The sequence below is a fragment of the Spermophilus citellus genome, assembly GCF_964194105.1.
Source record: "Spermophilus citellus genome assembly, chromosome: 5".
Classification (NCBI taxonomy): Eukaryota; Metazoa; Chordata; class Mammalia; order Rodentia; family Sciuridae; genus Spermophilus; species Spermophilus citellus.
The window spans coordinates 3,994,242-4,018,078 of record NC_138186.1 but is presented as its reverse complement, the minus strand read 5'-3'; positions in this window follow the sequence as shown (position 1 = coordinate 4,018,078).

The following is a 23,837-nucleotide window of genomic DNA, read 5'->3' as shown; positions in this document are numbered from 1 at the left end:
TGAGAGTCATCACTATGAGGAAGAAGCGGTTCCCCATCTCATCTCCATTTAAGCCTTGGAGAATTTCAGCACCACTGATAAGTTATATTACAGGTTCACCACAATACAGTAGAGAGGCATTGTTTATTAGTCACACTCCATAGTTGAGGAAATAGACACTAATAGAGATTATTCTGGTTAGGGTAACTCAGGGAAGAAATCTCAGATTTGGAGATTATAGATTGGTAAAGTCTAAATCTATTTTCCATGTGTTTTGTGTATAGCAATGTACACAGACTCTCTGTCTTTAGGATTTCATATTGAGAGAGGCACATGGAAAAACTTATGGACCTTATACTGTTGTTGGAAGGAAATTCTCCCTGTGTCTCTTGTGTTTCTGCACATTTTACTAGGGAGGCACTGCTTACCCTTTTCCTGGCCATTCTTAACTTGAATATTTGTACAATGAATAGTTTTGGGAAATGATAATACCTTGCTCTGGAACAGAACAGACATGCTTATTGCCTATTATAAAAAGAGCAGGTGCCCTCAACTCAACGTTTATCTCCTGAAACACCTAAGACATAACACAGTGGGTGGACATCATCCATCTGGGCCCACCCACATCCGCCCAGGTGGCTTGAGAGGGAATTGATGCAGACATGCTGATGTGCATCTGTCTAGCTGTGTCCTGAAAAAGGAAGTTCTTTAGATCTGACCCATTTTGTATTTTCTGCCAGCATTCATGAAGTGTTGATAGGCTGGTTCTTTAGCTAATAGATAGAATAGAAGCTTGAAAATTCCCAATAATTAAGTAGCAGCTAAATAATACTATAGTGTACTCTAAGATGATAAGGGCGGAAGGAAGGAAGGAAGGAAGGAAGGAAGGAAGGAAGGAAGGAAGGAAGGAAGGGAGGGAGGGAGGGAGGGAGGGAGGGAGGGAGGAAGAGGGAGGGAGGGAGGGAGGGAGGGAGGAAGAGGGAGGGAGGGAGGGAGGGAGGGAAGAGTAAGAGAGAACTGGCCACTAAGGCGGGGTTGGGTTTCTAACTTTAAGTAGTGAGTTCATGTTTTCCACTTTCAGAGGGTCCTGAGTAAAGCCTTGAAGGTCGTGAAAAAGTTGCTGTGCACATTAAAAGAGGAAGAATGTCACCGGCCAAGATAAAAGTCAAACTGCGGGAAATCCATCGGGATGAGTGGGGCTGGAGGAAGGAGCAGTGGAGACACTTCAGAGAAGCTGAGGTCGGCCATCTAAAGACTATTTTCATGCTGACCGAAATGTAGCCTCACAGTCCAGTAGCAGAGGAGAGCAAATCACTGTGGCTGCTCTGCTGAGACGACCTTCTAGGGAAGCGACAGTAGAAGTAGAAAGACAATGCAGGGGACATTCATGCTTTGTTGGTCCAAGGCTTTATTGCCACGTTCACCTACAGATATTTATATCAGGAAAATTCAATTCTGACTTTGAGAAACTGAAGTATTTGTTCCCTAGGCACTCACTGAGAGTGCATTTAAAATCCCCTTGTGATAAACTCTCTGAAATTTGCTGCCATGAAGATCCAAGCACTATTACTGTTTTCCTGAATTCTTAGGTTATGTCCTGATATCTGGGGGATGATGAGATCATGGGCAACCTAGACCAAACTCTGATGGGTGACGATGGACGCTGAAAGAAAAATAAGTAGCACTTCTCAGCTCAGATAGGTAGCATGCTTTTATTAAAATACTAATTACTTTGGAAAGCTAGTAGACAACATTAGCTCAGCAGGTGCGATGGATGACTGTGACAAAGGGAATTATTTTAATACAATCTTCTCTTTCATTTTTTGCCTATTTAGAGACAATAGGATTTGAATTCCATGTGTGAGCACGGGCACCAGCAGCAGGATCTTTTCTAAATACCACCAAATAGATTTTCTACACCACTCCAACCAGGAAACTTCATTATGGTGTCTCTAAGGAGCTTGAGAAGAAATGATTCTTGTCACTGCACTGGAACTCCAACAACTAAATAGGAGGTTCACGGGCTAATTGGAACCAGAATTCCACCGCAGTGTGGACAGAATGCTGTGACTGCCATTACAAATGTCCGTGTTCTAAATGGAAGTCTGACTCTATCAGGGACCCAGAGCAGGTGGCACCCAAATGCAAAATGACCAGTGTGTGTGAATCAAAGGAAGGAATTTGGAAAGAGTCTGCAATTTCCAGTTTGCCTAGGGTAAGCAAAAATTCCACAGGCAACTGCTGACTAAATGGATTAGCAAATTCAAACATTTCCAGGTTAGGGAGAGAGAAGAATCTGCAAATGAACTGACAATGGATTTAACAGGTTTTAGCCTGAGGTCGCTTAAAAATTTGAAGAGTGCTTGCTGACGAAATGGGGGCAATCTCGAGGCAAACCACAGTGTGGGATTAGCTTTGCTAGTCCTTGTAGACCCCTGAACCTCCAAATTATTTTTTTATTATTTCAGCATACTTCTAATTGGGTCACTAAAATTGGCACACTTCCTCTAAGAAAGTAACACATACACACAGCAGGCTCGAGCAAATTAAATATTCTGTTTTCTGTCTGGGGTTATTCAAAATATTGAAATATGCCATACTCATGACACAATGAAAATAAACTGCAAGGGGAAAGACATTCAAATGTGGCTCAAAATGTCTACACTCTGAAAGTATATATTTCACATAGAAATATATGTGTTCAAATATTAATAGAATGAACTCGATTTGCAACGTTATGTCTCAGAGGCTTTTTCAAGTTATATCGCCAGCCATAAACTATCCATTGGGCACTCCTGCAGGAACGTTACATCACAGGCAAGCACTCCACCCAAGCCATTCTACCAGGACAGACTCCAGTGCTTCTTTGTCTTGATTAAGCTTGTGTCGCTCCACAGAGACCAAGGTATGTGGTAGGTGCGTCCTCCTTCAGCCATGGTTGTGTGCCAACACACACAAGGCCGGGCCTGCAAGCCACCTAAAACTGGCAAAACAGGCCCTAACACACAACCACATTCAGATTCCTATTTGATGTGCATGTCGCCTTTACAATGAGAACAGTCAGGTCCTTTTCATGTTGAGCTGAGGAATTTCTTTTTCGCAAAGCAAGAGTAGGGTGCCTTGGGTTTGATGGGAGAATGAGAGGGACTGGATAGTTTGCAGAGAAGATGGGTCTGGCACAGGGAGGGAAAGCACCGCACTCCTTCCCAGAAGGGAATTCCCCTAGTCTCCTACCTAGCAAGGTCATTATGGAAGGTGAAAGGTGAAGAGAACTGTTTCAGTTAGGGAGAGGGCGAAATCCTCCATCCTGGCAAGGGCTGATGGGAAGTCGGAGGACTCCATGTCTGAGGGTCCTCTTTCTTGGTTGAATTTGGAGGCAAAGCAATGTGCTGGAAGGGGAGCAGGCAGTTGGGAACACTGGGGCCTAGGGAGAGAGGAGTGGGTGAGGTGAAAGCAGCAGATGAAGGGCAGCATTAAGGATCCAGCCCTGTGTCTCTTACTTTTTTTTTTTTTTTTTTTGGCAAATGAATTAGAAGCGCCATTGTAAAAGTGATCTTCAGAAATATTTTGAGTGCAATATCCATATTTGAAGGATGTATGCAGATATCTAAGAAAGTTTTTTTTAAGGGACAGCTCTCATTTACATGTATGAGCAATGACATTTTTAATTTAAAAAAATACATTTTATATCTCACAAAAATGCACACCTCAGTGATTTCACAGATCTATACACGTGATAAAATGGCATTGAACAGTGGAACACAGGGTATCCACATCAAAGACCTGGTCTTGGCCTTGGATTGTGATTTTGTAGGAAGTAACCATTGGGTGAAGTTGATTGAAGAGTGTGCATACTCCTTGCAACTTATTGCAAACATATATCTATTACAAAATGAAAAGTAAAATAAAATAGAGCAGAAACATTCCCCTCCTTGCAGAGTTGAACATATTTTGTGGTATATTCTGCAAGCAGATGTGAGCCAAGAGGTAAAGCTGTAAATTAGTGTCTCTGTTTCCAAGCTTCTTGTCAGCCAATTATAAAAACAAACACAACAATTGCATTACAAAAAAAGAGCTCAAAGGTAAATGTTAAAAAAGATGGCACCAGACTTCTGGTAGGTGTCTGTACGTGTTTTGCCGAGGGAAGGACATTGTCCCACTTTTCTAAAAGGTGGTTCACTTTATTCATCACAATCATGTAAGAAGAACCTGCAACGACTTTCAGTGGATTAGAAGAAGCCAAAATATTATTTCAAGTGTGCCGGGTACATAAGAATTGTTGCCTGGCTTTCAGGAACAACATCTATGGTTTGTGTTTTTGAACTTGAGCAAAACCCAGAAGGATGCAAGTGAAGGAGGGAGAAATCCCAAGTCATCTTGCTATGGACAGTCCCTTCCAACTCTGAGCAAGCAAATGAAAAACTGAGAAAATGACATCAGCAGGACGTTACTTACCTCTGTGTCGCTGTGTTACCTCTGGGTCAACTCTGCACACATGTAAGCCCGGGATAATGCCACTCACGAAGAACTTAGGCCTGTACATATTATCATCCAAGTGTTCCCAAGTAGGGTGAAACGGCGAACCTGTTCATGTTGAGCAGGCTGCTGCAGAGCTTTCCTGCTAAATACTGCTTCAGATTTTAATCTACGGAAGGTCCACCCTACACAGGCACCTGGTAAGTGTTCTAGAGCATGTGAGGAGTTTAAAGTGCTCAAGGGGTGTCCAAAGCACATGATGATTAAGTTGTCTTTAAAAGTTTATAGTTGAAAGGAATTTTGTAATCATTTAAAATTATTATGCATTCATATCCAGTTTCCTAATTAGCTAAAACCCTTCGAAAATGGCAAGTTATGATGATCTGATTTCTCCAGCACGTTCTCACCCTGTCAGTTTGGTGCACATTCCTGCGCCAGACGTTTCGTGCCTCCAGATGTGCGGAGCTGGCAAGGTTGTCAGGTGTCATTTTACTCTTGCTTTCTGATTTTGAGAGGGAGGAAGATACCACGAGGAACAGCTGGGATGTCAACAGATAGGATTGCTGATAAATGACTTAACACTGTATATATTTCTATGAAGTGGCATGAAAACTGGAGAGGTTTCAAAGTGCAATGCTCAAAAAACGAGAAAAATCTAGCAAAACTACAAGAAATTCACCATGAACATGGAACAAAACAGTAAGGTAGTTTATGGCTCTCAAGTGTTTACCCGGATAACCACACTGACTGGAGATTCTGCACTGAGCTCGAGGCCCTGCGCACAGTGCTTGCTCAGTGTGTGTGCTGGGATGTCGCTCTCACGGACATGTCAAGCTAAGCAAGTGTGAAACACACCTGCTCAAGTTCTCCCAGACTTACTCTTTATGCACTCTGGCTGGTGGTAAATCAGTTGTTCAGGAGAGACCTAAGTCATTCCTGAATCTTCTCTGATTCAGCATCCAGCTTCCCTGGGACAGTGTGCTGGTTCTACCACCACATATTTACAAAATCCTGCAATTCCCAGTTCCCATGGCTCCCTGCTAGTGTCGGACACTCTTTGTCCTTGCTAAGACGACTGCCATAGTCACTTCCTATCTCCCTGCTCCACCTTGCATCCTCGAATAATTTCTTCTCCTCAGCCAGCTTGAGCCACTCACTCCTCAAAACTTCCAGTACTTCCTGTGTTCACTGCAAGCCAAAGCCCTCAGTGTGTCCTATGGCATCCTACAAAACGTACCTCTCGGTGGCCCTGCATCCTTCCTAGGACCCCGCTGCTCCATACATGCAGGTCCCGTCCATGCACCCGGGTATTTCTGTCCTAGGTCCTTGGCGATGGCTCTTCCCTGGGCCTGGGAAGCTCTCTCCCTGGTCTTCACATGAAAACTTCATCTGCTTTCGGGTTTCCCTCTGGTTTCTTTTTCTCTAGACTATTCTATTAAAAGACTAGACATACACAGCATTGTGGGGGAGCAGAGCAGTTTGAGGCTTATAAAATGATTTGCACCCATTAGAACGCTGTTTGCCAGTTTCTTCAAAAATTACTAAAATCCCAACCGTATTTCCCAGGAATTCCATTCCTATTTATTTGCTCAAGATAAAATAAAAGATACATTCACACACACACACACACACACACACACACACACACACACGTGAACTTTAATAGATAAAATGGCCAAAAGCTTTAAATTGCTCTAGTGCCCACCATCTCACCATTAGAGGAATGGATAAACACAGTGAAGGATATTCAGGTTGGTGGGCAGGTGGGTAGTTCTTAAAGTCTCATTCTCTGTGTGGTTTTCTTTTTCCTTTTTTTTTTTTTGTACTTTTCTACATAAATAATTCATTGTTAAACTAGTGTTGATCCATGCATTGGTTAATTAGAATCCAATGGCACCCAGCGATACCTAATGGCTTGCTGAGCTATCTAAGCAGGAATGCTCTAGCCTTTCTGCATTTAATGAAAGGAAGCCATGAACCCCATCCCTGCTGACATCAGTGATGTAACGACCACAGGCTGGGTGCTGTCCAGGGCCAGGAAGAAGACAAGGATGTCACTTCTTACCAGTTCTCTTCAACATCCACTCGGGTTAGTAAAGATTGAGTTCAGCCAGGTAGTGACTTGATAAAATCAAAATACTTTTGAATAATTTGTATATTCTATATAATTTTTATGTATTCAATACAATTGAATAATAGAAAAATAAAATCAAGAAAAATCCACTTAAAATAGCAGCAAAAATAACAAAATCTTTAGGAATAAATTTAACACAAGGGCAAAACTTGTACTCTGAAAACTGCAAAATATCGTTGAAAGAATTTAAAGAACATATCATAAATGGAATAACACCCCATGTTCATGAATCAGAATACTTAATATTGCTAAGATTGCAACATTACCCAGAATGATCTACATATTTAATAAAATCACTGCAGAACCTCAGCTGGCTTCTCGGTAGAAATCGACAGAAATCTGTGTTGAATCACGAGAGATCAGAAGAACATAAACAACTTTGAAAATCAAAGGCAGGATTGGAGGCTCACACTTCCCGATTTCAAAATGCACTACAAAGCAACGGTGATCAAGATTGTAAGGGCTGGCATAAGGGTGAGGAGCTGTATAAATGGGAAATAATGGAGAGTCTAGAAACAAAATGAGAACTGATTTTCAATAAGCCTACTTAGACCTTTCAGTGGGAGAAAGAAGGATATTTTCAACAAGGGTCTGGGTCAACTGGACACTTCATGAAAAAAAGTCAGCTTAGAGCTTAAGTCACACCACATACAGAAATCAACTCGAAATGGATCAAAGACCTGAGTGTAAGAATGAAAAGTATAAGACTCTTAGCAAAAACCTAGGACTAAATCTTCATATCTCAGATTTATCAGTGGATTTTTAGACATGACACCAAATGCAAAAAAAAAAAAAATAATAATAGAGAAAAAAATTGGAGTTTATAAAAGCTGCTCAGTATATACAGGAACCAAAACATCACATTGTATCTCATAAATAATTGGAAATATTATGTATCAATCAAAAGTATAATAAAATAATAAGTCTCTATGTTCTAAAAGACTCTATTAAGAGAATGAAAAGGAAACTCAGAATGAGAGAAAAGGTTTGCAAATCTTATATCTGGTAAGATACTTGTATCTAAAATATAAAAGGACTTTTACAATTTATATAAGATAAATGACTCAATATAAAAAATATAATATAAAAATGGGCAAAGAAACTGACATTTCTCCATTGAATATTTACAAATGTTCAGTCAGTACAAGGAAACAAACGGTTGACATTGTGAGTCATCAGAGAAATACAAATAAAAAACACAGACTTTACTACATATCCATCAGGATGGCTAGAATTGAAAAGACAGATAATAGCAAGTACTGGTGACATGGAAACATCCAGACCTCCAAACCCTGTTGGGAGAAATGCAGGCTCTTTGCATGTTGACCTGGCTGTTCTTCAAATGATTAAATATAAAGTTACCAAATGTCCTGGCATTCCCATCCCCAGGTGTGTGCTCGAGAGAAAAGAAATCCTGTGTCTACACAAAGACTTGTACGTGAATGTTCACTGCAGCATTATTCATAAAAGACAAATGTGAGAAGAACTCAAGGGTCATCCACGGATGGATGGATAAGCAGAGTATAATACCATGTCTCCAGAAAATGAAATCTTTTTCAAATATTAAGAAAGATGAAGTCCCGACATACTTCATAACATAGGTGAAACTTGAAAACATTTTGCTAAGTTAAAAAAAAATTATCCACAAAGATCATATATGACATAATCACGTCTAATATGAAATGCTAAGTCTGGACAAATACAGACAGAGAGCACGTGAGTGGTTGCCAACCTGGGAGATTGAAGCGACGGGGAGCCAATGGCTGAAAGATGCAGGGTGTATCTTTGAGGTTGTGTGAATGCATTGACATTGGCTGCAGTGATGGTGGTACATATCTCTTAACATATTTAAGAAAACATTAAATGATATATTCATATGAGAGAACTCTGTGGTATGTGAATTACTTTTCAATATAGCTATTAAAAAATGCAAAAATGTTCTATGGGTCCATTCAAAGCAATTGATTCTTTGCTTTAAACACTTAGAAAAATCTATACCTGAATTGTGCCTGATCACAATTCCAAAGTATAAAGCGCTTCCTGTCATTTATAAAAGCTTACATTTTGTCCACCACAACCACCAGCCCAAAATCATGACTAGTGCATCTGCTGACTTTTTGCCGGGTGATAGCTCCTCCTATCCTAGCCCAGCTGCCAACATGGCATCCTGAGAGCTATACATCACACCACAGTCAAATTTGTCTCTTGTGGCTTCTTCCATTAACACAGATTGTTTCACAGAAGTCACAAAACCCATGCAATAGAGACAGCCATTCAGCACTTCCAACCTCAATAAGAAGTTAATTCATGCTTGGTTTCTTTTCTTTTTTTTTTTTTTACTTTTTGCAGTGCTGGATATTGAACCAGGGCCTTGCACATGCTGGGCAAGTGCTCTACCACTGAGCTACATCTCCATCCCAATGCTGAATCTTTTATTATATTTTTGCCCCTATTTGTTTAATAGCTCCTTAGACAAATTTACTTCTAGTCCTGTGTTGACTATATTATTGACAATTCATTATCCCTTATTACATTCTAATTTAAATAAAAAGTATTTTATTCAGATATTTAATTAGACCTTATATTTTCTGAATTTATGGGCCATCTCTTGCCTTCTTACATTTTCTTGAATATATTAAAACCCAGGACAAGAGAAGACGTGATTTTAAAAATCTATGCAGCAATATTTACATATGGTTATTTGGCCTTCACTCAGTCAAATGGCCTCCTTCCAAGGTAAGGGCTGGTGTGCATCAGTCGTTGTTGAACTTGTACATAGTGGAGACAGGAGTAGATGGAGAGGGACAGAGGGGTGGAAAGGGAATTCTGCTTATATGAAATATGATAAAGAGGCAAGACGGCCACACATAAGGGGTTTGAAGAGGCCTCTCAAGTCGCCAAAGCAGCATGTTTCAGTCAAAACTGACTGAACTCAGCCCAGAGGCTTGGACGGTCCCTGAGACCTCTCCAGGTGTCCCTGCTTCAGCTGACAATGAGATGGCTGGTCCCCAACTTTTGAGTTTCTGGTTTTGTCTTTCTCACTATTCTGTTGAAAAACAGCTTATAACATTACATTGCTTCTAATACCCCATGTATTTTGTCTCCACAGGCCGATGGTGCAATTTTGTTCTAAAGATACTCCATTGTAAAATTAACCAGGTCAATAAATGATCAATTATAAGCAGCAATATTATGTATTTCTCTCTCACTATTTTAGTCTGATAGGTCATCAAATTTAACTCCTATTCCTTCTTACAAGAATATTTTGTTCTTTTCTGCAAGTACAGGTTTTAAATTAGTATCTGTTGGTATTTCTGGAGTAGGATTCACTCATTCACTAAACACAGTTTTTTGAATGTGTTCTGTGTGCCAGGTACTTAACTAGGTTTTGGATATGGAGTTGAGAAAACCAAGAAATCCATGTGTTCTTGGAGCTTACAATTTACCAGAGACAAGAATTAAGTCTTTACATAAAATATAGAGCATCACAAATTGTGATAATACCCATGGAGAAAAATAAGGCTGAGAGTGGGAATATTGGATGTGCAGGTAGTGAATTCATTAGAATAGGCAGAGTCTGGAAGGAATCGAGGGCAGCAGACGTGGGTGTGCGCAAGGAAGGGTTTTCCAGGCAGAGACAAGAGTAAGGGCAGAGAGCTTGAGTCCAGAGCATTGTTAGATAGAGAAGAGGAGAGACGGTCAGATGACAGCGTCAGAAGGAGGCGAGGTCTTACGCTGTAGGACCTCTGGATTATTGTTAGGCTTTGCATTTTCAACCCTGAGTGTGGTGGGAATCTTTAGAGCTTTGAGTACATGAATTGCATGAGGGGACATAAACCTCTGAGAAGGATCTTGCTCCAGCAAGGTGGACAAGGACGGACCTAGAGGAATCCGGAGACAGGCTCCTGTAATAATCCAGGGAGTACGTGATGCTGGCTTGAAGTAGGGGCGGACGTGGGGATTCTCATCACAGTGGTAGCAGATCATCTCAAAGTAGTTATTCTCTGGCAAATACTCTTTTTCCCTCTAGTAAAGACCACCAGAGGCGTGTTTGCTATGTCAACCTATTTGTCTTCCCACCCTTGCGGATCACCTGGCACCGAGTGCTGGAGGAATAGATTTAGGTAAATTCTCTGAGCATCTTCTGTGAGTGTGTAAGGCCTGCTTCTGAAGCAGCCTTGATCCCACCTCACACGCAGCAGTTTTGCTTCCCTGATTGAATCCTGACTTATCACATTCCTAGCCCTGATCCCAGAGAGGCAGCCAAACACAGTGAGCACCGCTGGCAATCAGAGATTGACGTCTGTACACCAAATCTCACCACTAGGACCTGAGGCCTCTCTGAGCAAAGGACTGGGACATATTCTTGAGCCATAAATAAAGTGCTCAAAGCTTGAAGGTGCTCACAACTACTGAAGTTGAGATAATTTGAACACAGAAGTGAATCATGATAATAATGGATTATAACCAATGAAACAATTAAAATCTGAGCCCTTCGTAATGTAAAGATGTGATGAAGAATGAGATATTTGCATAATCTTAAGATGCTCATCCACAAATTGTATATTACTTGCAAATGGAAAAAGTAACTTTACAGTAGGAAAACACCCAAACTGGGGGCCATCCTACAAAATAACTCATCTGTATTCTTCAGAGCTATCAATGTTTTTTTTTTTTTTTTTAAAAAAAAGGAAGTTGAGAAAACAGAGTCAGAGACACACCCCCACACACACACACACACATTCAGTGCAGTACGCATTCCTGGATTGGGCTCTTGATTGAAAAAATCACCATGAGGACAGTATTGGGGAAATTGGCAGTTTGGATATTGACTGTGGATTAGATAATCACGTTGTGTTAATGTTTACCACATTTTGTAATTAAACTGTCATGTTAGTGAATGTGACTTTATTTGAAATGCATAATGAATTATTTAGGTCTAAAGTGGCAGTATGTCCCCAACTCATACTCAGAGGATGCAGGAAATAAAAGCACATCCTGCGGAAGTGGCAGAGTCCTGACAATGAAAGGCAGAGGCATCCTAGCGCAGGCGGTGTGGGAGTTAGGGGCTCTACCAGGTGAACTCCTCTATAAATCTGAAATTAAATACAAAATGAAATGCTATTGAAAAAAATTCTAGCTATCTTTTTCTGCAAAACAACCAATGAGAAGAATTAATTATTTAAAATAAGAGAACTATGAGTTCTGCTCATGAATCTGCAATTAGGATAGGGCTCAGCAGAGTTGCTCTTTCCTGTTTACTTATTTAGTAAACCGAAAGGTAGCCCTGTATGTTTTTATCATGTGCAACATGATGTCTGCAAGTTTCTAGACACTGTGGAATGGGTAAATCCAGCGCATTAACACGCACATTTACTCATACAGTTGTCATTTTTGTGGTGGGAGCATAGAGCCTCCACTCCCTTCCAATTTCAAGAATACACTTTATCATTTGGTAGACTCACCTTGCTGTACAATAGATTGCTTGGAACTTGTTCCTCTCACCTAACCGTACTGCTGTGTCCTCTGGTTCAAAATGTCCCCAGCCCCCTTCCCATCTCCCCCACCCCCAGCCTCTGGTAGCCACCCTCATGATCCCCACGTCTGTGAGATGGACCCTGTGGGGTCCACACGTAGATCAGCAGGATCAGCCAGGGCTTCTGGAAGCTGGAGGCTGGAAGAGCAGGTACCTCCTTCTCTCACCCACCGTCTGCTAACTTCAGCTGCCCTGGGGCCAGAAGCCTTCACGGGGCCTCTCAGCCTGTGCCTCAGAGGTGGACACCCTGGGGGCCAGACAAGAGCTGAGCCTCCTTTATGACTTGTTTAGCAAGTAATGTCATTCCATTGCTGCTGTGGTCAGAGGCCTGCCCAAATTCAAGGGGTCAGGGGTATAGAATGCACCCCTCCTGAAGGAGCTCCAACGCTACATTGAAAGAAGACCATCTGGAAAAGGGATACGCCAACTGGGCTGTCCTTAGAGAATACAGTGCCACAAAAACCCACCGGAAGGAAGGGAGGGAGGGAGGGAGGGAGGGAGAGGGAAGGAGGGAGGGAGGAAGGAAGCAAAGGAGGGAGGAAGGGAGGGAGGGAGGGAGAGGAGAGGGAAGGAGGGAGGGAGGAAGGAGGGAAGGAGAGAATAGAAAGAAGGGGGAGAGAGAAGGAGGAAGAAATAAAATGATGGGTCATGTAAAAAATGCAAAGGAATTTAGTGGACAAAAAACACAAATTGAGCTGTTTGAAATATAATAAATAAAAGAAAAAAATCATGCATGAAAAATACACAAGAATTTCTACATAAATTTTCTGCATGAATTATTTCTATATAAAAATTTCTACAGAAATCCTGATTGTCCACATAAGAGAAAATCAGAAAATCTTCTACAACATATTATAGAGAAACTACTGAACACACTATTTACCTTGGGCTTCGTAACTGAAGGGTTAGGAGGTCAGCATTTACATTGCATTCCCAGTGGGACCAGCATTTAAAATAATGGTGCTTGTTGATAAGGAAAAGCTCTGCTCTGCAGAAGAATCCCAGCTGTAACATAGAAGAGATGATGGAATTAAAAAGTCAGCACTCTGCAGCTGCTGGCCATGTCTGGCATAGCCGTGGTTAGCATGTGCTGCTAACTCCAGAAGGTTTGTAACTGTTTGAACTTGAAATTACCATAGTGCCCAAGTAACACGAGGCTAGCTTATTTTCTAACTCTGAAAACAGAAAAGTGTGAGTGTAAAACAGAGGTGTAAGGTTGTCATCATGCTACTCCAGGGCTAAATTGAACCCAGTTACCGCAGGATCACCCAGATCACGTGTCACCTGAAGTCTATGACATCACCTACCTTGGATTCCAAAGAAAAAAGATAATTCACAGCTTAGAGGAAGCTCAGAGTGGTGGAGAAAGTGGGGTGAAGTCACATTGAAACAGCCTCCCAGACCAGCAGGGGGGCAGACTGCAGTGCCTCACACCCCCATCCTTCAAAACTTGTGTCTTGAAGGGAAACCAGCAGCACACCCACCCACTGGTGGAGAAGGGATAAAAGACACCACCGAGATAAACTAACATCCAGTTGGATTCATGGCTGGGGTGGGGGGCATGCTGCTATGCACCAATCACACTTAGGGCACATATCTAGGACATAATGGGCTTGTGGAGTCAGACTTCATGACCTAAGAAGAAATGCAGGGCACTGCTGGCTACAGATCATGAACTACAAAAAGGAGATTATCAATATCATATGTAGTGTAGCCTCCTCTGATCAAAGTGTCCATGTGTACTCACATGTGCTATTATTTTTGTATCCTCTGTCTTCAATGTACTTAGGTGATTTTATAATAAAATTCAAAGCATGTAGGTAGTAGAGAGTAGGATTACAGAAAAGAGGGCAGATTCGAGAGGTGTTTAGAGATAAACCAGCAGGACAGGGAGAACGACTTCATGCAGAGTTTGGGGGAGAAGAAGGGACCCTGATGCTCCCCAGACGCATGTCTTGACAGAGGGGGACTTGGCCTTGTCCCTGACTGGGGTGGCCGAGTTGAAGGTCATGAGTCCAGCCCTGGACTCCTGAGGTGGGAGCCCCGGGAACTGTCATGGCAACGCTGGAGAGTGTGGGGTCCAGTAGTGATGAGGGGAATAATGGCCCGCAGGGCCCTGAGCCACCACCCTGCCTGGTGTTGCAGGTAGGGACAGTCCAATAGCCGTCAGACATTCAAAGAATTCTGGTCCTTACAGTCTCTCTTCGATAACCTCAGAGGAGAGAATGCAAAGGCATTTACATGTGCTATTACTTGCATGTGCTTCTTCTCTCCTGCCCTCCTTCTCAGGTCCTCTATCCCGTCCTTCTCCTCACCTCTCACACTATCAACAAACAGACCAGTTGACTTGGGATCCGTCACATGTGCTCCTCTGTCTGTCACTGTCACAATGTCACTCTTGGTTCAAGGAAAACAAGAACGTCCACTAAGCTTCAACACTGCCTCCCGGGGCCACACTGAATGTCCCTAGACAGGGTCACCAGGGCTCCTGGGTAACAGGAGCTCTCTATCCCCTGACGCCTTCTTGGCATCTCTCTCCATCTGTAATGGATTTCCATACCAGCAAATCTGTAGAAAATTTACAATGAGATTTTTTTTCTATTACCATAGTTCTGCTTATATTCAACACTTACTCTAGGCTGAGCTTTGTATTAAGTGCCTTATGTACATTACTTCATTTGATTTTTGGAACAGCTATTTATGGCTATCGATCCCCCTTTTTTGATGAGGAAATCAACATCTGAAGAAGTTTTAATTCTCACAATGTAACTCTAAAAGTACTGAAAACAACAACTGAACTTAAGTCTTTCCTTGGTCCAAACAGTGTGGTCATTATTGGGCTTACGGCCCCGTCCAGGCCACCTCTATCCCTCAACCTGACAATGGTTGCCTAGAAGACTCGGCGCCATGTTTCACCCTGGCCAAGTTTTTCTTACCCTCGGGGCTGGGCTTTCCCTCTTCTGTAGGTGTGGAGCCCAGGAGCAAGAGAGCCTGCAAAGGTACAGAGAGGAGAAGAACTGGCCCAGAGATGGTGGCTAGCAGAGGCAGGGTTGGCTGGGAAAGCTCAGGACAGATAAAGCCAGAAGACAGAGGTGAAGCCAGAAACCACCAAAGGGACAAATATACAGAAAGAGACGCCCAAGTCACCTGGAAAAGACCGCAGGGTCACCTGCGCAGAGTTTCATGGAGGAGGGAGAATGGGGCAAGATCAGGACTGAGACTACACATTCGAAGGGCGTCCACGAATATCTGTGATGACATTGGACAGCCCTTCTGGTGAAGCCGGGGAGCAGAAGCCACATTGACACCGACACACTTCTATGACCCCTCCTGTCCCCACATAACAGACTTCAATTAATGCATAGATCTTTTCAGGTAGGTGGATAAGATCCTTACAGGGAGCTCCCACATAGATGGCTTATGTCAGGGAAATTTCTATGAAACACAAATGGTGTTAGTGAATATCATTGATTACATAAGTTTTTAAAATGAGCAGGATTAGAAGAATAAAACTACATGTTTTAGGAATGAGTAGAAATGCCCAGATGTGATCACTCTCTTACCATGAAACTCCAGAGACATATACTCTTAACAGTCCTACCCACCTGAGGCTGCTGCTGGAATGAAGGTAACAGAGTCAGGGGCTAATGGAAGAAGAAACCCTAATTTATGTGTTCTAAGTAAACCAAGACACATTTATATATGAGGGAGGGAGAGAGAGATTTTAAAAAAATAAATTCTATGGGGAAGAAGCTACTCAGCATTGCTTCACAATTTGCCAGATGTTTCCTGAATATTTTTTTTCTCTTCCCATCTCTGTCAAGTTAATAATTTCCAGGGGGCCAGACTGTGATGGAAAGTGAAATTAACTTCCGGAGGCAATGTCTGTGAGACAAAAGAAGCAAACTCTAATAGTAGCATTAAGAATGATGATAACAATAACGCTAATTTTGAAGCATATGTGTATTAAGAACTATTGAATATTTAGGGAGATTGAGTGGAGAATTAGGCTTTTATTTGCCATATACCTTCAAGGTTTGCCCTCCGTGAAATACTGTGTATCGCATTAGTAGCTGACAAATGGGGACATATTCATGGAATAATAATCGGGCATTAAGAGCCAAGTTAAAAATATTTGGCATCTCGACTGTGTGCTTACATCCATCTATCTGACTGGTGCAAAGGTAAATCCAGGATTCTCTCCCCGTGCAAGATTTCCCACCCAGATGTCAGTGACCGAGCAAGGTACCTTTACAGCTTCTGGGAAGGCAACAGATAGGGCAGCAGAGAAGGAATGGTATGTAGACAACACACTATGAGAAAGGTAGCCTTGCTGCCCATTGCCCACCACTTGCTAAAAATCTCTATGAATTCCAGAAGGGTCTGTGGCTGAGTTAGGTCGGGGCAGGAGGCACCAGTGATCTATCTTCCCATGGCATTCTGCTTGCTGGAGTTTTCAAGAGCATGATGAGCAGAGGGAAAATAAATGAGCTAGGATAAGAGGAAAAAGTGCCCCACCTTCTGCCATTTTTAATAGGAGCTGAACTCGAGTTTAGAACCTGTGTCTGCAACGAGATTTCATTTGCTCACTTAGCAATCCCTCCTGGAAATTGTTCAATGCAGAACTCAAGGTGGTTCCCACAAATAGAAGAAGCAATCAGATTTAAAAGACCTGTGGGACTAACATCTTTGAGTGACCAGAAGGAAGTAAAATGTAAAATATACGCCCATGGAAGCTCCATTGGAAACCCCTGAGCCAGAAACATCTTGGTGAGCAAAACCCCCAGGGCCGCACATCCCTTCAAGTTCAAGAGATCATCTAGATGTGGGACTCATCCCATTCATTTTTTGTCTGCCCCAGAACAAACAGGCAAAGAACAAACGACTTTGGAAGGCTAGTTAATTTAGAGAAACTGAATTCTGCTAGAAATAAATTTGAGCGGCTTAGTTCAAAAGCTGCTGTGTGATTCGGTCCCAAGGAGCCCAGGGAGCTTGGGGAGCCATTGGCATCTGTCTGCATCTTGCCTTTTGTAAAGATTAATCATTTCTACGGGTGAGGTTCTCTGAAGCCCTTGAATAAAATGCTGACTACAGTTCAACGTCTGATTATTTATCTTTTCATCTGGCATCCTGGTTTCCAAAATGCCGCTCTCCAGAATGTGCCTCATATGTTTTCAGCTATAGGACTGTTTTCCAGAAGTACCTGCTTCTTATGTTCAATACCAGAATTACTCGTCTGCTGGATGCTGTGCTGTTTTGTTGGGCAATTATAATAAATTTTAAGAGCTGACGTTCTTCTCTTTTAGAAGAAATAGTTTCATAAACGGAGAAAGAAAATTTATAAATTCCACCCTTTAAGACTGGGAACTGTGCCCGTGACTATTACAGTGACAGAGACAAAGTGTGGATTGATGGCTAGGGTGAACCGTGACACTGGATCAAAAATGGAGATGGGTGCTCAACCAGGAAAGGGTTCTTCATATGATGGAGCTTTTCACTCCCAAGACTCAGTGATGACTGCCTGAGTTCATGCATGAACTTAGACTCACAGAACTATGCACAGAAGAAAACTATACACATTATTACATAGAAAAATAGAAGTGGATTGGGCTGGGGATGTGGCTCAAGCGGTAGCGCGCTCTCCTGGCATGCGTGCGGCCCGGGTTTGATCCTCAGCACCACATACCAACAAAGATGTTGTGTCCGCCGAGAACTAAAAAAATAAATATTAAAATTCTCTCTCTAAAAAAAAAAAATTAAAAAAAATAAAAGTGGAGAGGTAGAGAGGTGGAACTGGATGTTCACATTTTCAAACCGGCTGAACATTTAAAAGTGGTGAATTCACTTGTATTTAATTATATTCCAACAAGGTTGACCGAAAATACTTTCTTAGCTTTTTCTGCATATTTAATATATGCAAAGCTACAACCTATACATTTGGTGTTGTTTCTCTCATAAAGTGAACAATTTTTTTTTACACAATATATATTATATAAAAGCTTTGAACAACATCAAATACACAATCTTCTTCCTCAAAATTTGGCAATTTTAAATAAGAGAAGCAAATAATTAATTTGTGATAATTGCTTAAATCTAATTGAAAATACTAATTGCAGTTTTCCTTTTTTCCCAAGATTAGGCTCTTAAACATAATTCTTAGACTTTATTTTTCATATTTCAGATTCTAGAATTATTACTAGGAAACCTTTTCCCACTGAATTTTAGAACACAATTTCTGTTCATGTCAGTGGTAAGTATGGATACTGATGTAGAACTCTAGCTATGCCACTATGTTGCAAACAGGGTAATATTTCTGAGCAATACCATTTTTGTGTGCGTGTTCTTGTCTATATTAAGTTTGCCTTTGAAGATTTAATTTTCTTTCATCACTTTTCTGTTTTAGGACTATTACAAATCATCATTTGTATGCAACATTAAAGGTCACTGGGTTGACTGACATTTATATCACCCAGTTCTTCTTTTCTTGATATATGACAATTGAAATGGCATCTTTCCTCATGGCATTAAACCATGTTCATATTGAAATGTGAGAAAAAATTAGCTCATTAATTACTTTAAGAAACTAAAGCTCTCATCAATAAGTATATCCTCTAATTACATAGTATCACTGCAAAAGGCAAAGTGTAGATTCATAAAATAATTCTAATGAATATATTTGCAGACAAAAGATGATTGTTCATGTCAATCAAGGGCAAAAGGGATTACCAAACCAGTATGCCAAGAAGGCCATGTGGGGAAAGTTTATCTAAATACATTTCTAGTTGGGGCATTATTTATCAATTGGCATATATATATATATATATATATATATATATATATATATATATATTTTAGGACTGTGTTTGTGTTTCTAAAATTTGTTTACTATAGTACTTCTTTTCTTGCAATTATGAAACCATTGATTTTATGTTTATATATGTGCCATGTTAATAATCTTAAAGTGGATATTTTATTAAATTTTAATTTGTTTGAAAATTAGTGAAGATGAACACGTTTTCATGCATTTATTGGCCATTTATATTTCTTCATCTGTGAATTCAAATGAAAGTTATGGAGCACCTTTTGCAGAGAATGAAGCATAAACATTTCCACCTTCGTGAAGCTTGCATTCCACATTCTTTAGTGATTTTCTACTGATGCATTCATCATTAATACATTAACATCTAACCAAGTTCATATCTGTGATTTAATTTAGTAAATTTTCAAACTTCCTTAAAATTTTGTAATTTTTAAACACATTAATCTTTTCCCAGGAGAATTTCTGAATTAGGTGTTGAGGTATTGATATGTAGGAAGGTCTTTTCTACTTACATTTATTTGATGATTTCTTTGTTGTTGTTTTATTTTATTCTTTATTTTGGAGTCAGTTTTGCAACAGAAACAATTGATGTATATTAAGAAATAGACTTCTAACTTTGTTTCTATCTCCTTTAATAGTAAACTAAATGACCAGTCATTTAATTTAATGATCTCTATTTCCCTATTGATTCTAAATGACTATTTTATCATATATCACATTATTTCCAAAGTAAGCATCTGTATTCGACATAACTCTTTACTAGTATTAAGTTGCATATTTTTCCAAACTTAGTTGTCAAGCATTATTACATGTTCCAAGATCTGTAAACACCCCATTATTTTTCTTTAAGAAAACCTAAAATTATCTCAATTAAAGTTGCCAGTTTATAATTTCCCAAAACTTTAAGATCACTTTGCAATTTTCTAACAGGAATTGTGTTAGGATTTTACTTAGAATTGAATCAAAACTATTTTTAAAGAGGAAATAAATTTACCTCTATTTGAGTATTTATTACTCCCATCTAAGTCTAAGATCTAGATTTCTTTTAAGACTTTTAATATGTCATCAAGTTCAATAGCTCCTTCATGTATGTCAAATAGAGTTTTGGTTAAATCAATTTGTTGATGTTTTATAGTTTGGGTTTGTAATACTCACAGAATTATTTCTCCATTGTATTTCCTAATGATTAGGAGCAATTTTTATTTGTTCATTTTTAATTCACATGAGATCTCCCTGTCTCAGCGACTTGGGTAAGTTGGATTTTATGACCCTAAAGTGCTTTTCAAGCTAATGCACTTTGGTTTTCTTCTTCCTTAGCTCTGATATATTTATTGGCTTGCAAACTGAACTGGTCGAATGCCACTCACAGACAGCCTTTTTTCAGGTTAGTTACTAAGAAAGGTTTTATTGTTCATGTATTTATTATTTACTTGGTGTTGGGTCTGAACCCAGAGGCTCGTGACACTATGCATGTGCTCTAGTCCTGAGCTATACCCCAGCCTCAGGAACATTCTATTATTATTATTTTTTTAAAGTATTCCAGCACCTTCCCACAGATGAACTTGTGCTGCTTTTCAGCTTGCAGATTCCGCCCGAGGTGGTGGAAGCGGTTTATAAATGATAAAGCACCGTGACCAATGAGCCCATGCAATATATATTATTCCAAAATTGGGAGAAAGCTAAGAAGGAAACAAACAAAAGAAACTTTCCTCGGCTGACATCCCAGGTGCCTGCATGAAATCTATGAAAGGCACCGGGCAGGGTGCACAACGGCAGGCACAGCCTTCCTGTGTCTCCATCTGTCTTCTCATTTTTTTCTCACACACTGTCACAGTTACTCAAAAATAAGGCTCTGAAAGTGAAGTTAAATCTGTGCAAAGAATTTCAAACATAATTGGAAATCAGTAAAAGCCTGTCTTCCTTTTTATTTTTTTTTCCTCTTGCTTCTGATTAAGTTCTCACTCTTTCAAATTTGTTCCTTCATGGTTTAAAAAAAAATAAGATTGCATTTTCCTACAAATTCCAACTGAGACAAACTTGGACCTGTTTCCATGTTGAGTCCCAGCCCAGTCAGTTACTTTTCTCAAGGATCTTTATAAATAGCTTATTGAATAAATTGGCCTTATTGGAATAATTATCTTTCATCACACTCAGGCTCCTGTGCATGGAATCTGGGGACCAAGGTGCAACAACAAGGACAAATTGAAATGGGATCCAGAAGGCAGCCATTGGTTCACCTTGGAAAAATCACTCTACTTTATGATTGCTAAAAATTTAGACCTTCTGCTAAAGACAAATGCAAGATATTGTGGGTGCCCCTGACAATTAGTCCATGAATTCAATCACTGGACGATTAGCTGAATCTTTCAGGGGGAATTCTGTGATAAGGGGAGCTTTCCTTTGTCTTTTCTAAAGGCACAGGAGGAAGAAATGTTTTATCCACTCTCACCCTTGCCCAGATTAGCTGGCTCTCCTGTGCTACCTGTCCATTTCACAAGTGATATAGAATAAATTGCTCCCTGATAAAAATGTATGAAGCAATCGATTTCAGAAAAAAAGCATCTAGCATAATCCATCTCGCCCCATGCTTGGGGAAGAGCCCCCGCCAAAGCAGGTGTGGAGTCCGTGAACGAGGCTCAGAGTGGGCAAGAAAGTGTCCCTGTGGTCCCAGAAGCTCACAGGGCCAACAGTCCTGCCACACGGGGCCTCTTCTACTGACCACAGGCTCCTTGGGGAGCAGAGGGGGTGCAGCGTTGAACGCAGCCGGTCCCGAGGGTTCCAGGAGGCCTCTGGGGTCTGCTGCATGGTCCGTGGAAGCTGGGCGTCCACCTTCGCATCCCCAGCCCTACCTCAGAGCCAAGCTCAGGAGGCCGAGGAGTGGAGATCCTGGCCTTTGGAAGCACGTTCTGTTGACCACTTAATCTACTGTGGAGAAACCTCGAAGACTCTTTCTCCAGGCTTCCTTAGTCCCTTGGGCCTTGAACACATGTCCTCAGGTGTGACTGGCGCTCTGTTTTGTTCTGCTCTCCTGCCCAGATTTCTGTGTGCCATCAGATCTCCCCTGAATTGAATTTGAGGGTCTCCCTCCCTGCTTGGTGCACTTGACCACAGATCACCCCAGCCAGCTGTGAAGCTATCTTGGTGACACTTGCGATACACTGATGGGCACTGCGTGTGTCTCCATAGTGTCAATACCCTGTTCACCTTCACCAGAACAGGACCTTCCCCTCCGTGACTGGAAACTCTTGATACATTTCCGTCCATGTCACTTTGGACACCTGATGTTTACACAGCATGTCTGGCCCAGTCAGGCCTTGTCAGTGGAGCAAGTAAAAGAAAATGTCTGAGTCCTACCCAGAAAGGATGAGCCAATTCCCATCTCCTTCATGATTTCAGAAAACTCCCCCAGTATGCACATTTTGTACCCCTTTAAAGTGATCAACTAAGGGAGTCAAATTAATTCAATAATATATTATCTTTACAAATCTTTTTAGGAGTTGTTTTTTAAAATGAACTTTTCATCTGGGAATGGTGGTACTCGCCTGTATCCCAGTAACTCAGGAGGCTGAGGCAGGGGTATTAAAAATCCAAAGCCAGCTCAGCAGCTTAGTGAGGCCCTAAGCAATTTAGCAGGACCTATCTCGAACAATAGAAAGGGCTGGGGATGTAGCTCAATGGTAAAGCACCCCTGGGTTCAATCCTCCTTACAGAAAAAAAAAAAAAAAGAAAAGAAGAAGGGGGAGGGGAAGAAAAATTTTCAGAGTATTGGAACATTACTTTAAATAGAAACTTTAGTAGACTGCCTTTATTCCTGATTTGATTTCATTTTAGTCACTCATTAGGCTTCATAAGAACATGAGATTTTTGGTAGAAGGAACATCTCATTATATAATAATGGTAATGGTTTTGGTGATGCTTCACAATTTTTTTGTATTATTTGTAAACTTTTAAATTAAAATTTCTAAAAAGTGTTTGAAAAAAATTTAGCATTGTTAAAATTATTATAGAAAACTCAAAGTGAATACAATAGAAAATTTGAGAAGTATTGATTTTGTTTCTTAAGTGTATATTATGTAGCATATCACACGATATATATTAAAAGATATATATATATATATATTATAATTTTAACATGTTATATAATATTATGTATATTGTATATATAGCATAATATGTATTTAAAAACCAATATAATATTATTTACATAATATAGAAAACTATATCCCAGCAGCAATAAGCACATCTAATTCTCAGACCTTGGATTCTAGTATAGGTACTAATGTCAAAAAACAAAACACATAAACAAGAAATGAACTGAAATCATAAATGGGAACAAGAGCTTCTAGGAGAAATGACTTATCCTGAGAATGTGAAAGTCACCAGAACCTAAGAAGAGCTGCTCTGTCAACCTGTAGAGCAGCAACTACACACATACATGAGGTCAAAGGCTGTGGCAGAGATTCTCACACTTGTTCCCTGACAGAGGCCACCGCAAAAGACTCTCAGAGCCACCACCCCACGCAAAGACCACAGCAACTTAACACAGAAACGTCTCTTCAAGGCAAAGTGTCCTGCAGCTCTGTCCTCACGCTGGGGCTGGTGCCAATGCTGCTATTAGCATTTGTAGCTAAGGGCTATGTTTTTAAAATAAATCCTGTAATCGGTCTCATATTTGCTTTTAAAAGTGTTCCCCTGGCCTTAAACTCTTCTGTGCTCATAGTTTACTGTGACAAGTGTGTCCCCACTGCAATTCAACACGATTCACAAACATATATCATTATTTTTTTCAGAACGTCTCTCTAATTGTTATTTGGGTTGACAAAGGTATGTAAAATACAAGATGGACTTGGAACATTTTGTAGGATCAGAAAGTAAGGAAACGGTTAAAAAAA